Source organism: Camelus bactrianus, chromosome 14 (genome assembly GCF_048773025.1).
Source record: "Camelus bactrianus isolate YW-2024 breed Bactrian camel chromosome 14, ASM4877302v1, whole genome shotgun sequence".
Lineage (NCBI taxonomy): Eukaryota > Metazoa > Chordata > Mammalia > Artiodactyla > Camelidae > Camelus > Camelus bactrianus.
The window spans coordinates 45,772,172-45,798,269 of NC_133552.1; the positions used below are offsets into that span (position 1 = coordinate 45,772,172).

Genomic DNA, 26,098 nt, shown 5'->3' on the forward strand with positions numbered 1-26,098 from the left:
GAAATACATTTGAACACCTTTAACAATATATGCACACCCATACCCAAAATACTTGCTCAAATGAAAATTCATAAGTACATTATGAAAATTCTCTTTCAGTACATTAGTTATTAAGTTCTAAAACTAAAATACTGAATTCATTGTTTTCTCAAAACAATGTTAGTTTTATGAACAGGAACAGAAATTTTGTCAATAACAGTAGATTATGGTAATGGAACGTCTGCTGCTTAGTAATTTAAAAAGTGCAACGAATGAGTTTTAATTTTGTATTTATAATGTTATGGAAAGAGGTCAGAAACTTTTTGAAAATACTGCCTGTGTAATTTCGCACTTAGCAAATCCTGTTTCGAGGCTAGTGTGATAACGCATGTGCGGAACAGACATTTCTTGCCGAGTAGGTGTGGCGAATTCTGCAGAGTAACTGGTTTTTTCTGTCAGCCCAGGGGCTTGTGTCTGCCTGTTTCTGGAAGGGTGAGTCTGAACCACAGAATGTTTGAATATTCTTTTCTGCTGTAGAGTGGTTCTAATTTGACCTTTGAGCATATGCAAAATGGATAAAAAACACTCCCCCAAACCCCCCAAAACCCGGGAGATTAGGTTATGCATAAGATTTAAAGTACGTGCTAAGGAGGGGCTCGGGCTGACTGGTTTATGTGAAGCACATTCACAGGCTTTGAGATCCTTTGAGTACTTGTAGAATTAGAAAATGGACCTTGTTAAGTTTCTTTTTCTTAAAAAAAAGCTTTAAAGTAAATTTTAAAAAATCAAAGTAGAACATTCATACTGAAAAGTGCTCAAGTCAAAATTATATGTTTATTTACTGAGATGGATATACTTAGGTCACTGAATTGTAGCATTCTGTTTCCTTCATACTAGTATTTAAAGCTATAAATTTCACCCTAAGCACAATTTTAGTTGCATCTCACACATTTGATATTTCAAATTTTCTGTTATAATTCAGTTCACGGTTTTTGTGAGCAATTCTTTGACCAATGGATTTTTTTAAAGAAGTGTACAGCTTTTTTTCCCCCCAAACATTTGGGCCTCTTCTTATTTTTAATAATTTATCTCTAATCTCATTTCGTAAGATTAATGATTTAAATTCTTTGAAATTTGTTGGGACTTGATTTATGGTCCAACACTTGGTTAATTTTGGCAAATGGTTTATGTGCATTTGAAAAAAATGCGTATTGTACATAGCAGTTAAATGAGGCTCATTAATCATGTTTGTTAAAATCTTCTAAATCCTACAATTTTTTTTTTTTTGGTTCTTTCCTTTACTGAGAGCTGTGCATTCAAATCTTCAAATCTAATTGTGATACATCCATTTTTCCTCCAAATTTTACTTCTTTTGAGGCTATGTTATTAAAAGCACACACATTTATAATCATTAAGTCAATTTAGTGGATTGACCCCTTTATTTTGATAAAATACTTGCTACCTCTAGTAATGCTTCTTTTTCCTGACAGTATAGCTCTAGCAACATTTTTTGTTCTTACAGTGTATACATTTCTCCAATATTTTGTTTTTAAGCCCTCCATGTCCTCATGCTTAAGGTGTGTCTCTTTTAAGGAATATACAGTTGAGTTTTATTTTTTAATCCTGTCTGATGATCTCTTTAATTGGCAAATTTCATCCAGATTACTGATATTTTTATCTTCAAATCTATCATATTATTTCCTACTTGTTTCTCTGTTTCTTCTTTCTTTCCCTTTCTTGCCTCCTCTGAATTGATTAAGTATTTTTATAAATCTGTTTTCTCTTCTATGAATTGTTGATTACATGTTATTTTATAATATTTTCTAGTGGTGGTTACAATAGACATTACAATGTGCATATAGACATACAGCATACACTTAGTGACCTACTATAGCCTACACAACTTAGTACTTTTACCACTTCCTGACAACGTGAAGACAGTAGAACACTGACTCCATCTGCTACACTCCTGCCTTTTTTCGTACATTTTCATGTATATGTATATTTTAGCCCCCACCCAGGAGTATTATTATTATTTTCTGCTGTTACAATATTTAGGGTTCCTTTCTATTGCTTTTCATTCTGTCTTGCATTTCTGTTTCTACCTGGGATTATTTTTCTTCTGTCTGAATAACTACCTTTACTATTCCTTTTAATACTGATCTGCTAATAATCAAGTCTCTCAATTTTTGTTTTAAGATATCTCTATTTCTTCTTTACCATAAAATAGATTTATTAAGGTTTAATTTACATGCTACAAAATCACCTTCTTCACTTTATTTTTTCCTCTCTCATTTAAAAAACTGTGGTAAAATGTGCAACATAAAATTCACCATCTTAATCATTTTTCAGTGTATAGTTCAATAGTGTTAAGTACATTCACGTTGTCATGCAAACAATCTCTAGAACTTTTTCATCTTGCAAAACTTCTTCACTTTTGGTGGTGATTTTCTGGGGGTATAGAAATACAGCTTGGCAATTATTTTGTTTCAGCATTTATAAGAAGGCAGGTGTCAAAATACCATAGGAGATCGCTCATATGTGGAATCTAAAAAACAAAAACAAAAACAAACAAACAAACAAAAACAAAGCGTAAATAAAGGACAGAAATAGACTCACAGACAGAGAATACAGACTTGTGGTTACCAGGGGGGTGGAGGGTGGGAAGGGATAGACTGGGATTTCAAAATTGTAGAATAGACTACACTGTATAGCACAGGGAAATATACACAAAATGTTATGATAACTCACAGAGAAAAAAATGTGACAATGAGTGTGTATATGTCCATGAATAACTGAAAAATTGTGCTGAACACTGGAATTTGACACAACATTGTAAAATGATTATAAATCAATATAATAGAAATAGCAATGCCCACACTGAATCTTAAAAATCTGTTTTAGTTTGTAAGTTTTCTGGTGTTATCTACTGTATTCAAGCAAGGGGTAGTGGTATTAAACTTGCTTCCTGCACAAAAAAAAAAAAAAAAAAAAAAAAAGAAGGCAGGTGTCAGCATTATTGTTGTTTATTTGAAGGAAACGTTTTCTGTTTCCTTTGACATAAATGATAATTCCATTATTTGATTATCTATAGGTATGTTTCTGTTGTCCATTTTGTTATTGTTACTTTGGCTTTGGGTGTCAGTAATTTGGCCTTGTCTCCTGGCCTGCTTAGTAATTTTTGACTGAATGCTGGATATTAGGCATAAAAAATTATAGACATGTAGATGATCTTAAATTCCTTCCAAAGAAGATATTTTTTTCTGGTAGGCAGTTTGTGTAAGAGTAGATCTCTTTTACTTAATCAATAATTAAGATAAGTTTATGATAGAATTTCAGTTCATGTAAGGTCTGGTATTTTTTAAAAGCTTTTTATTCTTTTTTTAAATTTAATTTTTTACTTGAAGTGTAATTGATTTACAATGTTATTTTCAGGTGTACAGCAAAGCAACTATAATATATATATATATATACACACACACGCACGTATATATTATTATGAGAAATTAAATATAGCTCCCTGTGCTATACAGTACATCCTTCTTGTTTATCTAGTTTATACAGAGTAATGTGTATCTATTAAATTCTTAATTTATCCCTCCCCTGCCCTTTCCTATTTGGTAACCATAGTTTGTTTTCTATGTCTGTGAGTCTGTTTTTGGTTTTTAATAGAATTTGTATTGTTTATTTTAGATTCCACATATAAGTGGTATCATATGATGTTTGTCTTTCTCTGACTTACTTCACTTAATATGATAATCTTTAAGTCCATCCTTGTTGCTGCAAATGGCATTATTTCATTATTTTTATGGCTGAGTAATATTCCATTGTATATATACCAGTTCTGATATATTTTGATTTGTCTTCAATCCTGGGACACAGCCTTTCTGGGATCAAATACAAAGCCAAGATGTTTACCTTGATGGTTCTTAAGCATCAATTTTTATCTTTTCATTCCCATGAACATGCTGAACACTCTGAGCTTGAAAGTTAAATGCTCTGTGTGTCCACTAAGCCCTGTGGTGCTTAAGTTTTGGCAAATTTCTCAAGAGGCAAAGTGAAAGAGAATGTTAAGCTCACTGCTCTCTGTGACCTTTCCCCTTTAAGTGTTGCTCTTAAGTGCCTTCAAATAGCTGATTTTTTAAAATAGGATTTGATACAGCCTTCTTGGTGAGACTGTTGGACTGATACATAGTTGGGGGTGGATGTCCTCTGGATTCCTTTAAATCAGGTTGAAGCTAAAGTATGCAGATCGTCTTACCTGGAAATTCAGGTCTGATCAGAACTTATAGGTGATTGTTCATCTCTCTGGAATGTGTTATCACTAAGTTTTATCTCAGTGGGAAAATGGGTAAAAAATAGTAGTTAATATTTCACAGAAATAATATAAATGTGGCAAGGAAATCTATAAACAAATGTTCAACCTCAATAAATATTAGGAAAAAGGAAATTGAAACAAAGAAGATTTTACTCCATCAGATTAAAAAAATGATTCTCTTGTTATTAGTGAGAATGTAAATCAACCCAGTCTACATTAACAATAATGATAGCTGACATTTATTGAGAACTTCCTGTGTGTGTCATGAACTATTTTATAGGAAGGAAGAAATTCTCAACACCAACTAAAGGAAAACTGTTTTTTCCTACTCCTACACTCAGAATGCTTCTGTAACAAGGGTGTGGATTTTTTTCCCCACACCAACCAATTCTCTTTGGCCAGCTAGGTGTCCTGAAGTTCAATTCAGTTCTGACACAATCAACCTGAAGTTAGCATCTGATCCCATAAGGTAAAGGCTAAGTCCCACAAGAGTGCCCCTACTTCAGACACCAATAGCAAGTCTTAGGTTCTCACCTCTGTTTCCCACCAACTGGCTATCCATTAGAGGTTCCCATGACCTGCTCCTTGGATTTAGTAATTTTTCACAGAACTCAGGGAAACACTTTTTACATTTACCAGTTTGTAATGGATGGATACAGATAAACACTCAGATGAAGAGATAACTATGTTGAGGTCTGGAAAGGTCTCTTCCAAGTACAGGAGTTTCTGTCCTTATGAAGTTGGGATGTGCCACCCTCCCCACACATGATGTGTTCACCAACCTGGAAGTTCTTCAAACCCTGTACTTTAGGGATTTTTATGGAGGCTTCATCACGTAGGCATGATTGATTATAAACTCAGTTTTCAGCTCCTCTCCCCTCTCCAGAGAATGGAGGGTGGGACTGAAAGTTCCAAACTTCTCATCATGTCTTGGTCCCATCCAGGAGCCCACCAAGAGCCATCACATGAGAACAAAAGATGCTTCGATTATCCATGAAATTCCAGAGGATTTAGGAGCTCTGTGCCAGGCACTCCTATCACTCAGGAAATTATGACTATGGGAGCTCTATGTCAGGAATTGGGGTCAAACACCAAATATAAGCATATAAATGGCAAGAACTGGGGACAAAGACCAATATATATATTTCTTACTATTTCACAGCTGTTCTAAACACTTTATATTTGTATTTATTCTCACAATAATGTTATGAAGTGGATATAATTATTATTAATCTTATTTTCAGAAGAAAAACTGACATTCAGAGAGTAAATATGCACAAAATCACTCAGATTTTCACTGACAGCACTGAGATTAGGACCCAGGGAGCCTGACGATGGTGCTCACACCCTTGCCCACTAATTTAGACTGCTTCTCAATCCCACACCCAAAACTTTATTTTATTGACATGCTCACACAAATGTACAAAAAACATGTACAAAAGGTTCTTGTAATATAGCTTATAATAGTTAAAAACTTGGAACAAACTAAATATTCATCCACATGGGATTGTAAACATAAAGTCATTCATGCAAAATAGCCAAGCAATGGAATTCTCTTCATCAGTTAGTAAGAATAAGGTAGATCTAAAATTTCTGACATGGAAAAGTGTCCAAGACATAGTTTTAACAAAGATTAAAAAGCATTTTGATTAAAAAAGTATATATATATATGTATAGGTATATATGTAGGTGGAAATGCCCATACTGATATACATACCATATTGTTATTAGAGTTTTCCTCTGTGAGTAACATTTATGGGTGGTGTTGAGGGAGGAGTTTTGCATTTTAGCTTACATATGTCTTATATTATCTGTACTTCTATGTACTGATTATGTATTACTTTTGTAGTACTTAAAATACTTTTATTTTTAAAGATTCAAACATATAAAAAAGTAGAAGATAGAATAATGAATCTCCATACCTGTATCATCTAGTACAGCCAACAGTTATCAGGGTTTTACCTTATTTCTTATATACTCCCCACCTCACTTATTCTTTGCTAAAATGCCTAACAGCAAATCTCAGACAGCATACCATTTCACTCCTAACTCAGTATGCGTCAATAAGAATTATAGAAATTTTATTGCACAACCACTGCGCCATTATCATACCTCACAAATGGACATAATCCCTTAGCATTATGTAACACCCAGGCCATAATCAAATTGCCCCAATTGTCTCAACAATGTCTTTACAGTTGGCTTATGTAAAACTGGATCTAAATTAGGTTCTCACATAATATTTAATTATCATATTGTTTTTGACTCCTTTAACTTGGAGCAGTGTCCCTTATTTATTTTTTTCATGCCACTGACTTCTTGTTGTTTAGTAATTATGAAAAGAATTTAAATAGGGATTCTCATAGCTACTTAAATTAGATGGAAACCCATGTCACATGTTAAATCCTGTGGAAGTAAGGCATTTTAATCCTATTTGTATTTCTTCCTGCCATTGTTCATCAATACTATACTTATCAGTTAACTAGTATTTATTGAATGTCTAAGATGGTTTGAGTGCAAGAGATTTTGAGAGACTAACAATAGAGGAGAGAAGAAATACAAAAAGAAAAAAGACAAAGTCATCAAATTTTTAAGTTCATTAAGCAAAAGAACTGTACTAATTTTAAAGTTCTAATAGTTTTGCTTTAAATTAGAAATTGAATTAATCAATCGTATAGTTAAAGTGGCCATAAATGTAGTTTGTGTTAAATTCTGCATGTAATGCTCTTTGGTAAGTCAGACCTTTTTTTCTTCTCTCTTTCTCTTTCTCTCTTAATCCAGATATAACCAGAAGTCATTGGTGTGAATGCTGACATCATCTTTAATATATTCTAGTGAATTTTAAACACCTGAACTTTGAAAAGATTAGAAAGTTTAAGAAGTTTCAAAGAAGGGCAAGTCATAATTACAGTCTCTGATGGAATTTTTCAGGACAATTTAGAAGTATTAAATGCGTAATAAATAAAGCTGTGCATCATTGTGTACAGCATTTGAGAGAGAATGCCAAGATGGAACAGTATTATTCTCCCTGATCCAAGGAGACCTAATTAGCACTAATGGGGGAAAATAGCAAATGAGAGCAGGAACTCAATATTATAACAGGGAAAATATCCTAATGGACAGATTGAGCAGTTAATGGAAAATTCCTAAGGGAAGTAATGTTAATACAATTGAAATACGTAATTAAGAGGGCAGAGAACACTGGAGGAGAAATAAACGTATTGTTTTTAATTCTCTATGCAACCCTACACTGATCAGTTCCTGTTTGGAACATTTTGTCTTTATTCTGGAAATAGATTAAACACTAGCATTGCTGTATTCTTAGTGCAGGAATATCTAGAGAGAGATCACGTTTTCATGTCTCCTGTTGATGTTAGAATGTGCATTCTAGAAATTCCCAAAGGAGGCTCATATTCTGTTATTCACTCACTTCAATAACATAAAATTTGCCTAATTATAATATTATCATGATATTACAAAACTTCAGCAGCACCATGCATTCAGTTTATTAGCTAGTTGAAAATAGTATACCGTGCATTCAGTGCATTAGCAAGTTGAGAACAGTAAGAAAACTGAAGTCAAGTTGATATCTGTTTATACTAAGAATATACTCCAGTAAGCTGAATCAGTCTGTATTGATTTAACTTTGGTTCCTGATGGTAGAAAGAGGTTTTCACAGCATCACTGTGCTTGCTGTGATTGATGTTGCCTAAGGGGAATGAGAGAGGTGGTAACAAATTCTTTAAGAACTTTTTAAGAGTATGATAATCTAGGCTAATCCAACTAATAGTCTCAAAATAATAGGTTATTTTGTATTGCTAAACTCAGAATGCCATTTTCTATTGTACTTTCTTTTAATATTATTCGGTGGAAAATTTGAATTTATAGGATGAGCTGAGACTCCTCAAGACTTTCACCTAAGCCCTTTTAATTAAGCTTGGGCATGTTAAGCAGAGGTACAATACATAATAACACATAATTATGTCCAGTTCGTATTAGCTGAATCAAATATTTTTCCTTTTAGTGAAAGAGACAAATTGAGAACTGAATGGTGATTTTGCTTTCAATAGCAATATACATGTGAATCATTCAAATTTACTGTATCCATCTTAACTTCTCTAGGTCTTCATTTTGCCATGTGTTGTGTAGATACAAGCAGAGCATTTAGCATTTAAACCAAGTTTCAGAAGCAGAATTAAGTGCATAAGAAATAATGGCTTGTTAATAAAAGTGAGGGTTACTGTGAAAAGTTACAAACTAATGATAGGGAAGTGCCTACCTAATTACACTCATTATATTTGCACTACACCCACTGGCTGCATTTGTTTATTTAAACTTGCTGACCATAATCTAGGACACATCTACGTGAATGATGCAAAATATTTTCTCATTTGAGAAATGATCACACAGGCAGTTAATCTTGATTCTGAAATTTGCCAAAAAAAAAAAAAAAAAAGCCTGGAAATAGAATTTGAAGCCTATCACCAAGGTAATGAATCAACCTGGAAACATCCTGCAGATGTCAAAAGAAAGTCTATATAGAAACAGCCACCTTCATATTTGACAAGAATAAATTCAAATTAAAGATAATTTAGGCCTAGTGAACAGATAATTTGCTACACAGTGTTATATTTTCCCTCTTTCTTTGTACCCAGACATGCACTGTGCTTGATCTCTTTTGTGTCAGAGTGTCTGATTCACCGGGTGTTCACAAATCAAAACCATAATGTCGTATGCTTTATTCTTCCATGGGCATAAAGCCATATTCCCTATAAATTCAATGCAATCATTTCTGCAATTATATAGAGTTGTATCTTATTCTTTAGCAATACTATGTCTGCTAATTACACTCAGGACACAATAATAATGCTTATTGATATCAAGATAATACAAACTATGAGTCCTTTAAGCTAGAGATCTTACTCATTGTTCTTGTATGCCTGGTATACATAGCAGGCCTGGCACATAGTACAGTGAATAGCCCGTAATATAGATTTGTTAAAGTGTTATCATCCTACTGTAAAGTCAATGGATTTCTTTACCCATTGAATGGCTAGGATGCTAGGTACCTAACAAAGTTAACACCTCCAGAGGTTGGGGTTACTAGCACAGCCCACTGAAATGTGCGGTGTTCTCTGCACTTAAGCTAAAACTTCAGGAAGAGTTGACTCCTACTGCAGGATTCCTACATACAGTCCTTCTCAAATCAATTCAAGGCTTTCATGTTAAAGGATAGTAATTGAACGCTTATTCCTTCAAAAAGAGTAGTAATTTAATGATTTACTGTTTCACAGTGGCACAAAGTAAGACTATTAATGACTTAAAGCATTGTAATTCCAAACATTCCATTTATTTCAGACTTTGCAGACCGTTTAGAAGGTAGGAAGTTGATATGAACGTTGGTAATTCTTAATGTTGGTGCCAAGTTTGAAGCTTCATGTGATATTTCCCATTCAGTAGTCCAGGGAAAGCATTTTTGTTTTGTTTTTACTAGCATTATTGAGGTATAATTGTCATACAATATCTTGCATATATTTAAAGTGTAAAATGTGATGTTTTAGCTTATTCATACACCTTGGAAAATGTCACTACGATCATGACAGTAGACACACCCATCACACCCAAAAGTTTCCCTGTGCCCTTTTGTAATCTCTGCACTCTTCCCTTCTGCCCCATCCCATCCCTCACCAAACCACTGATCTGTTTTCTGTCACTATAGATTAGTTTGGATGTTTTGGAATTTAATATGAAAGGAATTGTGTAGTATGTACTCTTTTTTTGTCCATCTTCTTTCACTCAGTGTAATTATTTTGAATTCATCTATGTTGTATCAATAGTTCATTCATTTTAATACTGAGTAATATTCCATATATTCCATTATATGGATTTACTGCCATGCTATTTTCCAAGTCATTTTGCATTTCCACTTGCAGTGGATGAGCATTGTAGGTTCCCTGCCAACATTTGGTATGGTCAGTCTTTTTTGACTTTTAAATCTGATTGCTGTGTAGTAGTATCTCACTGTAGTTTTAATTTACATTTCCCTAATGACTAGAGATGCTGAGCATTTTTTATATGCTTATTTGCCACCCATATATCTTCTTTGGTGAAGTGTCTGTTCAAATATTAATTAATTTGCTTTTTTACTTTTGAATTTTGAGCAGTTTTAAAAATACATTCCTTATATTTCCTCCAATTATGTTGCATTTTTTGTCTTAGTAGTGTCTTTTTAAGAGCAGAAGTTTTAAAATTTGACAAAAACAATTTATCATTTTTTTTTCTTTTGTTGATTGTGTTTTTAGTGGCATAGCTAAGAAATCTTTGCCTAACCCAAGGTCACAAATAGTTTCTCCTATGTTTTTGCCTAGAAGTATAGCTTTAGATTTTACACTTAGATCTTTGGTGCATTTTAACTTAATTTATATATGTGATTTGATATATGGATTGCAGTTTAACTTTTTTGTCTATTAATACCCATTTATTTTAGCACCTGCTATTCTTAACTATTTTTAAATGATGAAAACTTTGCTGTGATTTCTAAGTGTTAATTAATTCTAAAACTCAGGTCTGTAAACGGTAGAGTGCAGAGGATGTGATTTAGAAAAATATTGTCTACTTTAAGTTCTGTTGGATTATTTTTCTAGTGCTGTGTCCTTGTCACTTGATTTTGAGAAATAAGACATAGCCACTGACTTGAAAATGGTAAACTAAGAGATTTTGTATTAGAATGTACTATTAAGGTGGTAGCCTGTAAATGCTATTACCCATTTCTTTGTGAACAGGTGCAATTTAATTGTCATAATCGGTGCTGGCGATGCTCCAAGCATGTGCCACGTGGAGCAGGCATTGCTTGAGTGATACATAACTTGACTTTCACAAGTCTTCATTCTGGTGACTCTCACAGTGGCCTCTAGTGCCCAGAGCTTGTCAGAATAACTAGAGAGAAAGCCGACTTCATAGATCCTCAGGTTGGCTAAGAGGGCACTCCCTCCAGATACCACAATACCCTACAAAATAAGATTTTGTGTTCTTTGAGGACAAGAATATTTCTAAAATGGTTATAGTATTATGTCAAAATAATAATAATAATAATAGTAATAGTAATAAATGTGTCATAGTCATACCTTCTTAAAACTTTCAGGCTCTAGTTTCCCTCGGTGACTTTATTATTTTGATATTAACTGCCATTTCCTTAAAACAGTTTTTTAAAAATTTCATTATTTTTTCCTAACAGTCTCTGGATTTTTAAAATTTTTGCTGGCATCTTAAACTTAGTTTTCACTGTTGAAAAAGAAAGATCTCTCTTTTCCTTTCTAAGCTGTTATTTTTCCTCTTACCATTTCCCTGTCATTCTCTTGAAAATATACTTTTTTTTTTTTTTGCTTGAGTCATAGGAGAGAAACAGAAGGGACCTAGTCTGGAATTGAAACAATATGAAGATTCTGGCAAGTAGATCAGATCTAGGAGAGTATTTAGCAACTAAAATCCTTGGAACTGCATCTAGGAAAAATGAAATATAAAGAAAATAAACTTTTAAGCTCTTTTTAGCCTTACTGTAGGCTATCTTAAACTTTTTGGTTATTCTTTCAGAAAGGGTTATCAAGAACTATGAAGGGCCCAAGATTTTACCCTTTTTGCAAACAAAGTGAGCCTACCACAGTTTCACAGAGGCTGGTGGAAGACATGAAAGTCCTGGGCTGAGAGTAACAAAAATACAGCACAGCAAGCTATGTGAGCATCAGAACACATGTTTGTATTTGTTCCCTCTGCTCCAAGCTCCACAGAAGTGACACAGATAGGTCCAGTTGGAGCCCTTTTTAGAAGTGGCTTGAATTACAGGAGAGGACTCCTAAGCTTAGGGCACCTGAATTTTTTTTTTTTTTTTAATAATGGGCAACAAGCATGCCTGTAACTTTCAAGGCTGTTTGCTATATAAAAATCCCTGAGAAGATTGTTCAGAATAAATAACAGCCAGTGCCTGTTTCACAAGAGGTGTGAAATCATATGAGACTCATAGAAAATAATCTTACAACAAGGTTATAAAAGACCTAGCTCTTTCCCAAAGCCAGGAATTATTCAGAATTTATGTCTTTCTAGGGGCAAAACTGAGACCAATACTCACTGGTGTGCTAACAAATATGTAATGACTGCTTCCCTGAAAAGAAAAAAAGCCTAAATTTGTAGCATTTGCCTATTTCCATGGTGCAAATATTCACATCATGGATGATTTTAAGTGCCAAGAGGACACCACTGAGCATGGAGTGAGGAAGAGATGTGTAGTATCACACATTTGTATAGTATTTCTACCATACATGTATAATAACAAATAATTTCAAAAAACTGGATAATACTAAAATTTAGTAAAATAATTTGAGTGTTTGCTACCTTTCAATTTGATATAATGTATTTAATTATAAGTTTATGTTATTAAATTTTAATCATAGCCATTTTTCACAACTGGCTTGTAACATTCCTGAAACTGAACAGTTGGCTTTTGCAGGCCAGTCTGAGCCAGCTCCAGCACCCCACTGCCAGTACTCCTCCCTGTCTAATTAACGGAGTTCCACTGGACAGTCTTCAAAACCAAGTCTCTTCTGTGTTTGTTCTACTAGCTTATTTAAAAATCCTTTCCTCCTTTTATTTAAAGCTAAAATGGTATTTGCACTAGTCTGTTTATTTTTCCACACCATCTGGTTAACATAAATAAATCTGATCTACTGTATCCAAATAGATTATGTTAGAAATAGCACATATTAGATAACTTTGGGGGTTCTCTTTCGGTCAGTTGTTTTCAGTACTATGGGGTGAGTGTGAGTAGGAAACCCATTACACTTTTTCTTGGAATTTGATAATTTTTAACAATCTTTTTCTGAGGATTATATAAACAGAACTACCTCGGTAAAGTCTGTCACAAATTCACGGGAGATATCATAGGCTTTAAACTGTATTGGAAGCAGTGCTCAGTTTCCTACAGATGGCTAGAACAGACTCAGACACAAAAAACACTTACTGAACACTTATGTGCCACATACTAGGCTAACTAAATTATTTCACATATGTATTTCATTTACTCATTAAATCTGTGAAGTAGGCATCCATTCCATTTTATGGATGGGGAAGATTATTATGTGCACCTTCGTTCTCATGATCAGGATATAGTCATTAATTATCAAACATTTGCATGGCATTTTTTAGTATGGAAACTTGACAAAGTAAGATTGCCCTAAGGGCTCTGAGAGAGGAAAAAATATCAAATTTCTGTATGAATTGGTTGTACATTTTTGGTTATAGTGATAAACCAGAATGAAACTGTGAGCCACACATTACTAAGATCTTTTGCAAGAACATTTCAAATGAAAGTAATCAAATAGTATGTTCACCTAACAGGAACTATATATAGCTCAGTTTCAGGAAAAGTCACTGTCCATATCAAGAATGTTGTGTAGAGCCATATAAATGCACTGATGAACTTTTTTCAGCTGATTGAAACTCAGCCTATACAAAAAATATCAAAGTGTTTATAAGGAATCATTTTATCCCCGTGGAATATCTTCTATTTCAAGAAAGAGGAAAAGATGATAATCAAACTAATAAAGACTTAGGTTAAGTATAGTTGCAGTGAGTTTTTCAAGAGAAATAATACTCTGACCATTTTATTTGATAAACTTAAAACAGATTACCTTACCTTATCAAGCAGAAAATAAAGTGATCTTTTTCCACAAGTAGCAAAAATACTGCAGCTTAATATGAGTCTGGGCATAGGTCGGTGAGTTTTTAATTTGTAAGTGTATAGAAATCAGTGGATTTATTTTGTGTCCATTTCATATCCACCATTTCAGTGGGTATATTTTTAGTGATTAATTGTCATCTGGGGATAGCAATTAAACTGTAGAAGACAGTTGAATATCTGGTGTGCACAATTACTAATTATATTAATCAATATTTATTTCAAGTTATTATATGTCAGGTATAGTGCTAAGTATGTTAAATGCATTATGTTAATTTAATTTAGGTTCATATAATTATTATTCAGTATATGCATGAAGTTCGTTCAGTCTATCTCTGTGATATTTTAACTTCTCTTGGATTATGGACTCTTGAATAATTTGCTTAAAGCTATAAGCCTGCTTAAGAAAAGATGTAAATATATACTTGAAAACAAATGTCTGCATATAATTTTAGGGAACTGTGGCTCCCCTGGAAACTATTCCTGGATCTCCACCTTAAAAAGCCTTGTGTTAGAATGGTGTTTATAGAATTAGATATCAATGACATTGTTTCCAAATGCCTATTTGCTTATTTTAATCAGTATCTGACAGCATAGAACTTCCAAAATTAAAATTTTGATGACCCTATTAAGTAAATTATATTGTGTGAAATGTGTATTCTTATCCTTAGGACATAACTGGGAAATATAATATTATACCAAGAATGTCAACTGAAGAATAATTTATATTGAGGTAAAACTGGAAACAATATCCAATATCCAGTATAGAGTATAGGTTAAACAGATTCTGATACAACAACATGTCATGAAGCTATTTGTAATGAAGGTGCACATCAGTACTTAACGTCTATGGTGTATCACTGGGTCAAAACCAGACTTCTAAGCAGCATATGTACTATGTTTTGAAAAAAATATACACCTATGGAAGAAATCTGGGAAAGTCTTTAGTTTAGTTCTTAAAACATTTAAGCTAACCTAAGTAAAGAAATCTCATTGGTGGGCTACATAAGAAATTTTAAAGGAAACCTGGGAATCCAGAGGTTCAAGCTGCTGTATAGCGGACTTCATGGAGTCTGGAGCTGGAGGTAGTTCTGAATTTAAGGAGAGTCTGGTGGATCAGAGTTCAGACCCTGCCCTCCAGTACTCCCCTTGACCATGACTCAGCCATACTGTGCCTCCCAGCTTCTTTCTGTTCTGCTTTCAACTGACATCTCATAATATCTGCTCCTTATAAACTTAACTTGCCCATAGCGTAGTATGGTTTCTCCAATTCATGCCCTTTTGGTTTCAGATCTTCCTGCTAACTGTTTCTAGTTTAAATTTGCAAGACAGAGTTTGTTGCTTGACTTCTTTTGTTGGTCTATATTTGTTTCTGGACAATCTGTTGATTAGTGCCTTTAAGGAGATGTTTACCGGCAGCTGGGGTGATGGGCTGGTGTGGTAAGTTTCATATAGTAGAGGGTGTGGATAGGGTAATTTTATTTAGAATGACCAAGGCATATAGGCAGCATAAAGTAATTCTGGTAAGGAAAGATTAACACCAGAAAGTTAATAGTGCCTATCTCTGGGTGGTAGGGTTATAAACGATTTGAAATATATAGATTTTTCTTTTTGTGTTTTATTCTCTAATTTTTCTTTAAGGAAAATAATCTGTTGTCCTACATGTTCCTCTGAGCCATCTCTCATCTGTGAACCCAGAACCTTAGAATTTTCAGTAGGAATGAGAGCCCAAAGACCTTCTTAATCTAACACTGACTTTATTATGTTTTCCTGGCGTTCTAATGTGGGCTCCTTCTTTGGGCTTCTACTCCATTTTAGGCTCTGAATCTAGTTTTGCCTCTTCTGGCTATTTACTCCTGGCTGTTTTGCCTCTCCACATCCTGTTTACTTTTCTCTTCACCTTGCTGGATATCCTGATTCAAGTCATTGGCCTTAAGCTAGGATGTTTTACCATGATTTTAATTTTTGATTCCCAGTTCCAAGGTCTTTGTTCTGGATCCCAGTTCATGGCACTCAGTTACAATCATCGATGGAGGGAACCTTAGTATAAAATGGGCTCTTTTTTATCCTATCTCAGATAATTTATTGGATGAAATGTAAAAACTGGTGTGTGTGTGTATGTGTGTGTGTGTGTGTATATGTGTGTGTGTGTGTATATGTGTATATATATATTTAAATAAATTAGCTCACAGAAAGTTAGTTTCATAGACTAGGCACAAAGGAGAAGTATTATACTGATATCCATTTCATATACTTGTTTATGAATCTGATGCACATTGTATTGTGGTAGTATTAAAAAGCATGAAACCAGTTTTACAAATGTTTTTAAAACATTTTTCTATTTCTGCATATTCTCCTTGTTAATACTCATCAACTTCTACCATCTTTAAAAGATGATGGTGTTGTTGACTATCATTCAAAATAAATATTTTAAAGGCAGAGTAACTGTGTTTAAACTAGTTCACACAACAGTAAATAATGCTGAGGAAACGGTCACTGGTTATGAGTGCGTTAGTCGGGAGAGAACACTGGTCCCTTTCTGCCTCACTCAGTCCCATTCAGCTACAGATACAAAGGAGCCTCCCTATACCAGGCCCCTCTCTTGCCCAGATTTTGAATGCATCCTGTCCAAGGCAACAGTGTATCACTGGGAGCACACGTACCTGATGATGGAATCTGGAGTGAATAAAATTGAGTAGCATATCCCTATAAGCACCCCTTCAACAGTTATCACCCCAACCCAACTCCTTCACTGTGTTTTCCAACTTTAGGACACAATTCTTGCCAGACTTCCTTTTCTGTACTCCATTGTCACCTTCACAATGGATGTTAAGCTTTTAACCTCAGCCTCTTGTCTGGGACCCTATATTCTCCCTAAGCCTTGTCAAACCTTGCCAGAACCCTGTGAAGGGCAAAAGACCTGTTCAGAACCACAAAACTGATATGGTTGTGGTTCTAAAGAAGGCCACCTGAATATCCATATCAGATTAATTGATCTGGAGTTTGTCACCTTTCTTTGAAGTGTTTTAAGTGTTGCTTCCTGCTTAATTCTGAGAGGCATATAAAAATATAGTTACATCTAGTGTGGTAACTATTAAATTCTTAATGTGTAGAGGAACAAGCAAAGTCTATGTTTAAGGCGTTAGATGTGCATTTCCTTCTTTTGATTTATAACACAAGAGTTCTTATTAATGTGAAAGAATCTGAGATTAACCAGTTCACAATTTATATCTAAAAACTATGTTTTTTTGTATGATTTTTAAGTATCTGGTAGTTATATCTTTAAACTTTACAGTGAATATTACATTTTCAAATGAGTTCTGACTTTTTTATGTGAGTCAGAATGGACCAGGTGCCCACCTAGATCAGACTATTCTAGAAAATATTTAATGTTTCATGTAATTCACCTACTGTGTCCACTGAACACCTACTGTGTGCAAGGCAATATGCTGTAAGGGATATAAAAATGAATAAAGCATAGTCCTGGCCCTAGAGTGGAGGGATGAAGACAATTACACATAGACATGGGCACAGAACAAGCTAGCCAATACGATCTTTAAAAGACAAGAAAGCAGGTTTAGTAAAAATGGCATGATCTTAGTTTTTTATCCTTGGATAAGATGAAGAATAATTATATACTCAAGATGCAGATTATTCTTGGCTTAATTATCTCTATCAATTTGAAAGAGCAGATGCTCAGGTGTGCAGACAGATGCTATACTCCCTTGGGAGCACTTACTATATGTCATTATATCAGGGTGAGGAGGATATTCATTGATTTCAGTTGATGTTACATTCTTTAAGAACAAGATAGCAAAAGACCTTTTCTCAGACTATATTTCGCTATATATGGCCTTTGCCTGAACGTTCTTCAGCAGCTACAAAGATAGCCTAGTTGATGACAAAATCTACATCTTCATGCCAGGCTAATTTAGGGAACATTTCATCACTTAGCTTCATAGTGTGAAGAACATTAATAATTCAGCGGTTTGTATACACTTCCATTTATTCTCCTTGTGAAGATGTTTACAATGCAAAACAATGGTGCAGGGATGGAGGAGTTGGGAAGACCTGCCTCCTGGGTTGAAGATATGTTCTTGTGGTGTCTTTTCCCCACCCTGTTCCCATGACCCCCTTTTTTCGATACTTGTGGCTTCAGCAACAGTGGAGTGAACATTCAGTGGGGCTGAAGAAGGGGTGGGGTTTGTTAGTACCTTATGCCTTTAGCAACCCCTCACTGATAATATCTTTCATGCTAGCTCTGGGTTACTGAATAATTTTTTAAAGTTTCTTTTCCATACTTTGATGAGAGTAAGAATTGGGTTTAGTGTAAAATCATTTCTTCTGTGCTGAAATAAAAATTTTTTAAAATGTGGACTCTGAGGGAAAATTCCAGAGACCTGGCCCCTTGGGAACTACCCATCTGTGAAAAAATTCTGTTTCCGTTGGACTAGAGACCTGGCAATGGCAAAATGGACTGCCACTGCGAGCCATTTATTCTGTCTCACTGGACAGGATAAATGGTTTCCTAATTGAAGCTATGTCATGACATGAACTGTAAAATGTGGTGGCAATAATTTACTCTCAGCTTAAAGAAATGACAGAAAATTGTCTGCTTTTTTAAAAAGGTTTTTCTGTCCCCCCAACCAGACTGTGAGATAATGTTTAAAAAGGAATGCTTTTTGCAATACTATTTGCACATTAATTTAAGCTACATATTTTGCAATAATTTGAAAGAACTGATTAAAAAAGCACTGTGTGTATGTGTGCTTTTGAATAGCATCACTTTTTGTAAATACATCAATTTCTTGAGCATAATTTCATTATTGCTGCCTTTAGGATGAAATCTATAATATAGGAAATTTGCCTACCAAATATTAAAACATGTGTATATATGTAGCAGCTACACACACACATATGCACATACACTTTGTCTATATTAAAAACATCCACTAACACATCTGGAAATTTAGTATAACAATTACGGAATTTCAGAAGTGATAGGGAAAATTGTTATTCCAAATGATGTTAAAATACTTGGTTACCTAGTTAGGGCTCTACACCACACTTTTCCCAAAAATACAATCCAGATAATTAAAGATATAGACGTGAAGAAAAGCTACAAAAATGCTAGAAGAAAGGAAGGAAAAATAGGTTTATAATTGTGGGATGAGGAAGGACTTTCTCAGCATGGTATAAACCTACAAACCATAAAGAAAATCAACATATTAAAAAATTATTTGAAAAGACAAAAGTAAAGGTAAAAGATAAGTGAGAGAATCAGAGAAAAATATATGCCACATGTAAAGATGAAAGGTTACGATTCAGAATATTTTACTAACATTCTACTAATAAATATGAAAAAGACAATCAGCCAAATGGAGAACTGATAAAGAACCCAGAGAGGAAATTAATGAAAGAGGGAATATAAATGCCCAATAACCTTATGAAAAAATGATCCATTTCAGTAATTATTAAGTAAATGAAAATTAAATGATAACAAGGTATCTTATTCACCCACTTGATTGGCAGCTTTTCAGTAGATTGATAACATATGCCTTTGGTGAGGGAAAATGGGCACTTTCATAATTGTATCGATGGGAGTGAATATGGATGGATATAGCTTTAAGTAAGGCAAATTGACATTTTCTATCAAACTTAAAATATGCGTAACCTTTGATCTGGAAATTTTTAGAGGTCTATCCTTTATAAACAGTAGCTTAATTACACACAAAATAAATGTCCAGGGATGCTCATTGTAGTGTTGTTTACTAGCCAAAAATTAGGGGAGAACTCTCAATTAAGAGGAAAATGGCTACATCAATTACAGAATATTTAGGAAAGAAAATTCATATTGCAATTAAAAAGGAAGTTATAGATTCATATGTACTGACTGGGAAAAATATTCATTGTAAGTAAAACAAAAAGCACATTGCAAAACCATATTCATAACCTGATTCTATTTTCATTTGAGAAAAAAACCAACAAAATATATATTCCTATAAGCATAGAATAAAATCTGGAAGAGTATAAAATGATCTCTTGATGGTGGCTACAGAGCTAGGTGCTAAAGATAAAGGAGAGAAGGAAAGAGGTTTCACTTATTTTATATCCATTAAAAGATAAAAGTGGGATTATGAGTGATTCTGGCTTTTTTAGTTTTTTTTCTATTGAATATCTTTTCTGTTATAGACATGTATTACTTTTGTATTCAAAAACCAAATGTAACCTTGAAAAAATAATTCTTGAAGGGTGGAATGAAAAGATGAGAGACTGGAGGCAGGAAGATAATTTAGAAGAACTTGAATGACCTTGGGAAGGACTCGAGGGACTGGCCGATTGCAGAGACAAGGGGTTGAGAAAGAAGGGCTGAGGTAAGACTCTGGAAGATGGAACTTATGTGGCAAGGTCAGGTCTGGCTCACAGGTGACCACTAACCTGAGGTACACTCCCAGCTCCCCGTCCAGAGCTATTTCCTGGAGTCTTCCCAAAGGCCCCATGAAAGGTCCCATAATCCACCACACTGGCCCCACACTGCGACCCTGAAGGACTGGGACTCGGGCATGGCCACACCCAGAGCACACTTACAGCGGATAACAAAACCCAGGTTGTCTGGAGGCCACCATTTCAGCTCTGGATTCCCACTTACATTTTTCCACATGAGACCAGACAAAAGCAACATCGTCTTTGCCAAGGGCCCCTTGGGCTGTTCTCTGCAGCTCAGTGACCTGAAGGTTATGTACCATTACATCAGCCTCCTCCTCAGGGACAGGCAAGCAGCTCTCAGGCTGTCTCCAGGGAAGCCAGCTTTCCTTCCTTCACTCTGCTTGCTCCTGATGTTGTATGTTGCCTGCTTAGCCTGTGCTAAAATCTTCTGGTTCTTGTTTACTAAGTCATACTCATAAAACACAAGGCTTAATCCACCTGCAGTATGCTCTGAGTCCTGCACGGTCAGTTGCCCTACACAGTCATCAGGAACATTGTTGTTTGTGGCCAAGTCCTGTCTCACCTTTGAGTTATTTCAGGCCTCTGGGCACACCTTCCAACATGCATAACTGACTGCTCAACACAGAGTAAGCAATGTTGCAGGATGGAAACGAATTTCACTTGGGGCACCTCTCTGAAGGGCCTGCTTACTTTTTGTTTGTTTACTCAGAAACAGATGTTTAAACATCTGCTTAACTATTGTGAAATCTTTTTGCAGACTGGCCCTTTAGTTCTTGCAGCATAATAGGGAAAGCTCATGTTTACCAGGGTAGAGGCAAATTGTATGTTAAAAAGGGGAATTTGTTAGAATAGCTTTTATAGCATTTCTGTGAAAACAAGGACAATGTTAGCAAAAGCTTCTATGTGTTTGATAGGAAACTCCTTTGGTTGTTTGAAGCTTTAACTGGTCATTAGTATATGATTACCTTGAATCTTTTTTATTATTTTATGGATATATAGAGTGCTATTTATAAAAAATATTATGCAAAATAATTTTGAATAAAATTTAAAATATATCTGAGAGCTGAAGTGGTATGGTAGAGAAGATATGTGCAAAGTATTGTCCCTTTTTCTTTTTCAGTAAAAAAGACTGTTCAACCTTTGTGATTTTTAAATGATTACATTTCCACATCAACATCTCCAAGGAACTGCATCCTGACCTATGAACATGCAACAGCAACAGTCCTGCTGTTTTGCTTCTATAATGCAATAGACAAACATTTGGCTTATACAATTAGGATAATCTGGTTACTTCATAGAGCTGATGTCTTATTTTGAATTTCAGTGATCTCTGTCGGATGTCACGTGGAAGAAAATGTAATTTTTGTCTGTCTTTTAGCAGCAAGTAATTTGTAGATTTTGTTGCTCAATGGCTTATCTTTAGAAGGAATTTTGAAATTGCACCTTGAGACTTGTACCATTTTGCATATGAGATAATCGGTACTATTTACTGCTAGCTTTTTCAAGCAGAAGCATGTGACTAGATGGAAGTGGAAAATTCAATCAGTTGTTTGTTCCCTCTGATCTCAATCATTGGTTTTAACAGAAGCATCTAGTTGCTTAAAATCATGTAGAGCAGAATGAAGAAATTGTTTCTAATTCAATCTCTCTGTTACCTAGCTGGGCTCAGTTTCTTCAGTCACCACCACACACACATACACACACTAAAATAATACAACAGAGACATTTCAATCCATTTTAGAGAAAAATAAAAAGAAATCATAAAGTATTTATTAGAACTCTCTCTTTTTCTAAGAGAAAAAGTAATATGCTATGTCAAGAGTGATGCTTAACTGGTAGCATGAAGGGTGACCTCCACAATGACAATGCTTTATCAGTCCTCCATGCAGGTGTCCAGTGGCCATGAGTCCTCGGTCAGCTCTTCAGTGCTCATAGAAGATAACCACTAGTTTCAGTTGATTTGAAAAACCTATTGATCTGCCCTTAATTAGAAATATAGCCTCACCATACTCAGGTTTCCTACTATAAAAATTTTAACCTTAAAGACCCTGCTACTCAATCATTTTCAAAAGCGCCATTTAGAGGAACAAAATTAATACCTAATATTTAGAACTGTCTAAAGGGATAATATCCACAGATATATGAATATCTAATATTCATAGGTATGCAATTGCCTGAAAGATATGCCATTTCTCTCTCTTCTTGGATGCTGTGAGTCTCACCACTGGGACAGGCCAGGCCATGAGAGAACCAGACCTTGTACATTTGCTTTGAGTGCTTCACACTTGGGTGTTAGGATATCATCTTACCCTTTGAGATCTAATATTCTATGATACTGCAAAACTGCGAAAGTGTTTGGGCTCCTTGGACTTCTTCCAGTACTTACCAGTTTACCTTAAGTAGATTCTGAGCAACTAGGTTGAGGATTTATTGCCTGTGTTCTTTTGGTTTTATATTCTCCAGCTTCCCTTGTAATTGGTGTGCCAGGTCTGAGGAAGAACACCTGTCCATTCGTAAATGTACCAAGCTTGTCTCTGAGGTCAGTGATGAGGTGATGTGTAACAAGTCAGAAAAATGAATGAATGAATCAGAAAGGACATTTTCTTATTTGGAGCTCACTAGAGAATGTGTTTTTTCTTGAAAAACTGTAGACTTCCTACTGTGCTGTAAAGGAAATTGCCTGGATTTTCCATAGTATGTACCTGATTTGGAGAGGAAAAAAAGCAAATGTTGGTGTTCTAAGCAGCTCAGGTGATGTCTTTGACAAAAATAATTAGGTAATTGCTTAAATTTTGTTTTTATTTTGTCTATAAGCCATTGTCTTCATCATGGGTTAAATTTTGGTTAGTGCAGGGGATATTTTTTTGAAAGGCTTTTAGTAGCATTCATGGCCAAATTTGTCTTATTTTAGCTGTTCTATAGTGAAATAAAGATACCCCCCACTAATTCCCAGATACTTAGTTCATTAACCATGAAATCTAATGAAAGTCATTCTCAGTTGATTACAGAAAACTATAGATATGCTACTTGTTTACTGGCTTTTTGTAATTAAGAAGACTAAAGCATATAGCTTCCAGTTATGCATGTGATGGGGGAAATGGTGATGTTTTTACTTTGTCTTCCTTCAGCTCATTTTCTAAACCCTTCTGCCAGGACAAGTTGGTTCTTTTGGGGAGACAGAACTGCCTACGGGCAAATGCACCCGTCTGTTCTTCTCTGCAGACATGGTCTAATCTTTCCTACACACAGCCAGTGGGTGCTAGGGGTAACCCCTACAGATGGCCAGGCCAGGCAGGTCTCAGCCAGTTAAGGGAGCATTTATAATTAAATGTGTAATTAGAAGAAAGCCATTGCAAGTAAGAGTTTGCCACAACAGAGTTATTTCTCCGCTTTTGCTAATGGCTCACAGTCTTCTGCGGGCTCTAGACTCTGAATGCTTCTTTATAAATGCTTTTCTTGGTCTCTTTCACACACTGTCAAAATAGCTTGTTTGTGTGCCGTGTGCATTGTAGAGCTAATATCACACCCAAATGTAGTTCTCAAATTCTTTTGTCAAGAACATCAACTAATGACCATCCTTCCATTTTTGCTTTCTTGCCTCATTTGTATTTCAACTCTTACTGGGAAAACACACCTGAATTCCCAGAGCACCCACTATACAGGGAGCATCTAGGAGCTTGTAAGAAGACAGACTGAGATAGAAGGAAATTGATGTTCCATCCTTTTATTAAAGGGTTCCAAGGCTTTCTTTGGCTTAATAATCTATCGCTTTTGGCTGTTTTGTCTCTAGGTTCTATGGGAACAATATGTGAATCCTACTATTGAATTTCCTTCTAACTTTTATTTTGACAAAAAATTGTAAAGCTTGTATGAAATTCACCATAAGGGGGTTTTACTATTTGAGTCACGAGGACATACAGACTTAACATCATAGAGTCTAGAGTCAGAGTGATTTATGCAATCCCTTCATTCAATCCCTTCATTTTTCAGAGGAGGAAACTAAGTCTTGGAGCAGTTGTGTGTGTTCCCTATGGCTATTCATCTATTAAAGACTTAAAACTGAGAAAAGAACTCCTATTTGCTACTCTACCCAGTGATAGAAAATATTGAATTTGTCTATTTATTCATATAATTATATGTGTGTGTGTATATATATAAACTATAGTGACTATTTTAAAAAGTTCCAGTAATGTTTGATGTACATGTGTATTTTAAGAGTTTCAAAGTTATTCAGATGCCTTATATATTTTGAATGTTTTTATAACATGACAAAAGTGTGCATGCATGTGTGCGTCAAACACTGACCAATTTTTGGTACGTTTAACATTCTGTAAGTCATAAATATATGATTTAGTTTTATATTTAATAAGAAACTTAAAACTCTATAGTCAGTAATTAGATACTGGTGAAAACACTAAAGAGATTCGTAAAGTATGTTCACTTCATATGGCTATAGGGTTGGACTTAATTCAGTGGAAAATGGATCTGGGAAATTGTGGCAAAGCAAAACAAAAAGCAAATTCACCATTTATTTCCAAAACCAGTATTGCTTTGGTTTGTACTTATTTGTGTTTGTTCTGTATTTGCATAACATCCAACCTAGAGTGCCTAATTGATTCTAGTCTTTGAATTATTAAACTTTATGCTTCCTACAGAGATACAATTATTATACACAGATCCCTGAAATCTAATGGTGTCACTTTCTCAGCAGCCCTATTAAAACTGATTATATCACATAAAATAGTGTTTTAAAAATGGTATCTCTGCAAATGCTCTTTAGGACATGGACCTGAGCGATTGCCAGAATTCGTAATCTGAATGCAATTAAGTTTCAAATTTAGCAGATACATACTTTCCACATCTCCATCCCACTAATACATTAAAAGTTAATTTACTGTGATAGAGAGCTTGATGGAAACGGGGAGTAACCTTTCCTTCCATGACCATGCCTGAGCTTGACGTCTTTTTGCATACTGGCCCTCAGCCTGCCCAGCTGCCTTTCCTAGTACTCACCTCGCAGCAAGTTCCTTTCCCCCCTTCCTTTTCTGTGTAGTCCCCGAGGCCATCTTGGCCTGTTCATTTGCCTCTGTTACAGCATTACTAGCCCCAGAGCCTGCCCAAGTTTGTGGCAGGCTGACCAACAATCCCCCAAAGATGTACACATTCTCACTCCTAGGACTTGCGACTATTTTACCTTACATGGTAAAAGTAGATGTTATTGAATTAAAGATTTTAAGATGGGGTGATTACCCTGGATTATCTGGGTGGGCTCAATGTAATCACAAGGATTTTTATGAGGTAGCCAGGAGGGTCAAAGTCAGAAAAAGGAGATGTGATGACAGAACCAGAGGTTGGAGTGATGCCCTTTGCAGATGGAGGAAGGGGCCAGAAAGCCAAGAAATGCAGGCACCCTCTAGAAGCTGGAAAATGGAAGGAAACAGACTCTCTCTTGAAGCCTCTGTAAGGAACTGGTCCTGCCAACACCCTGACTTTAGACTTCTGACTTTCTGAACTATAAGAAAATAAATTTGTGATGTGTTTTAAGCCACTAATTTCTTACAGCAGCAGTAGAAAACTAATACAATTATCACATCTCTTAAATCCCTCTCAAGATCATAACATAATAA

At 35.1% G+C, this 26,098-nt stretch overlaps 1 long non-coding RNA gene across 1 annotated transcript in view; it reads left to right on the forward strand.

Annotated features, from left to right (window-relative positions):
- Positions 1 to 26,098, forward strand: part of LOC141579774 (uncharacterized) — a 91,298-nt gene that overhangs the window by 56,121 nt on the left and 9,079 nt on the right. Inside the window, exon 3 of the long non-coding RNA XR_012511739.1 lies at positions 20,276 to 20,398. This is a non-coding gene — a long non-coding RNA (uncharacterized LOC141579774). The remainder of the gene's footprint in view (positions 1 to 20,275; positions 20,399 to 26,098) is intronic.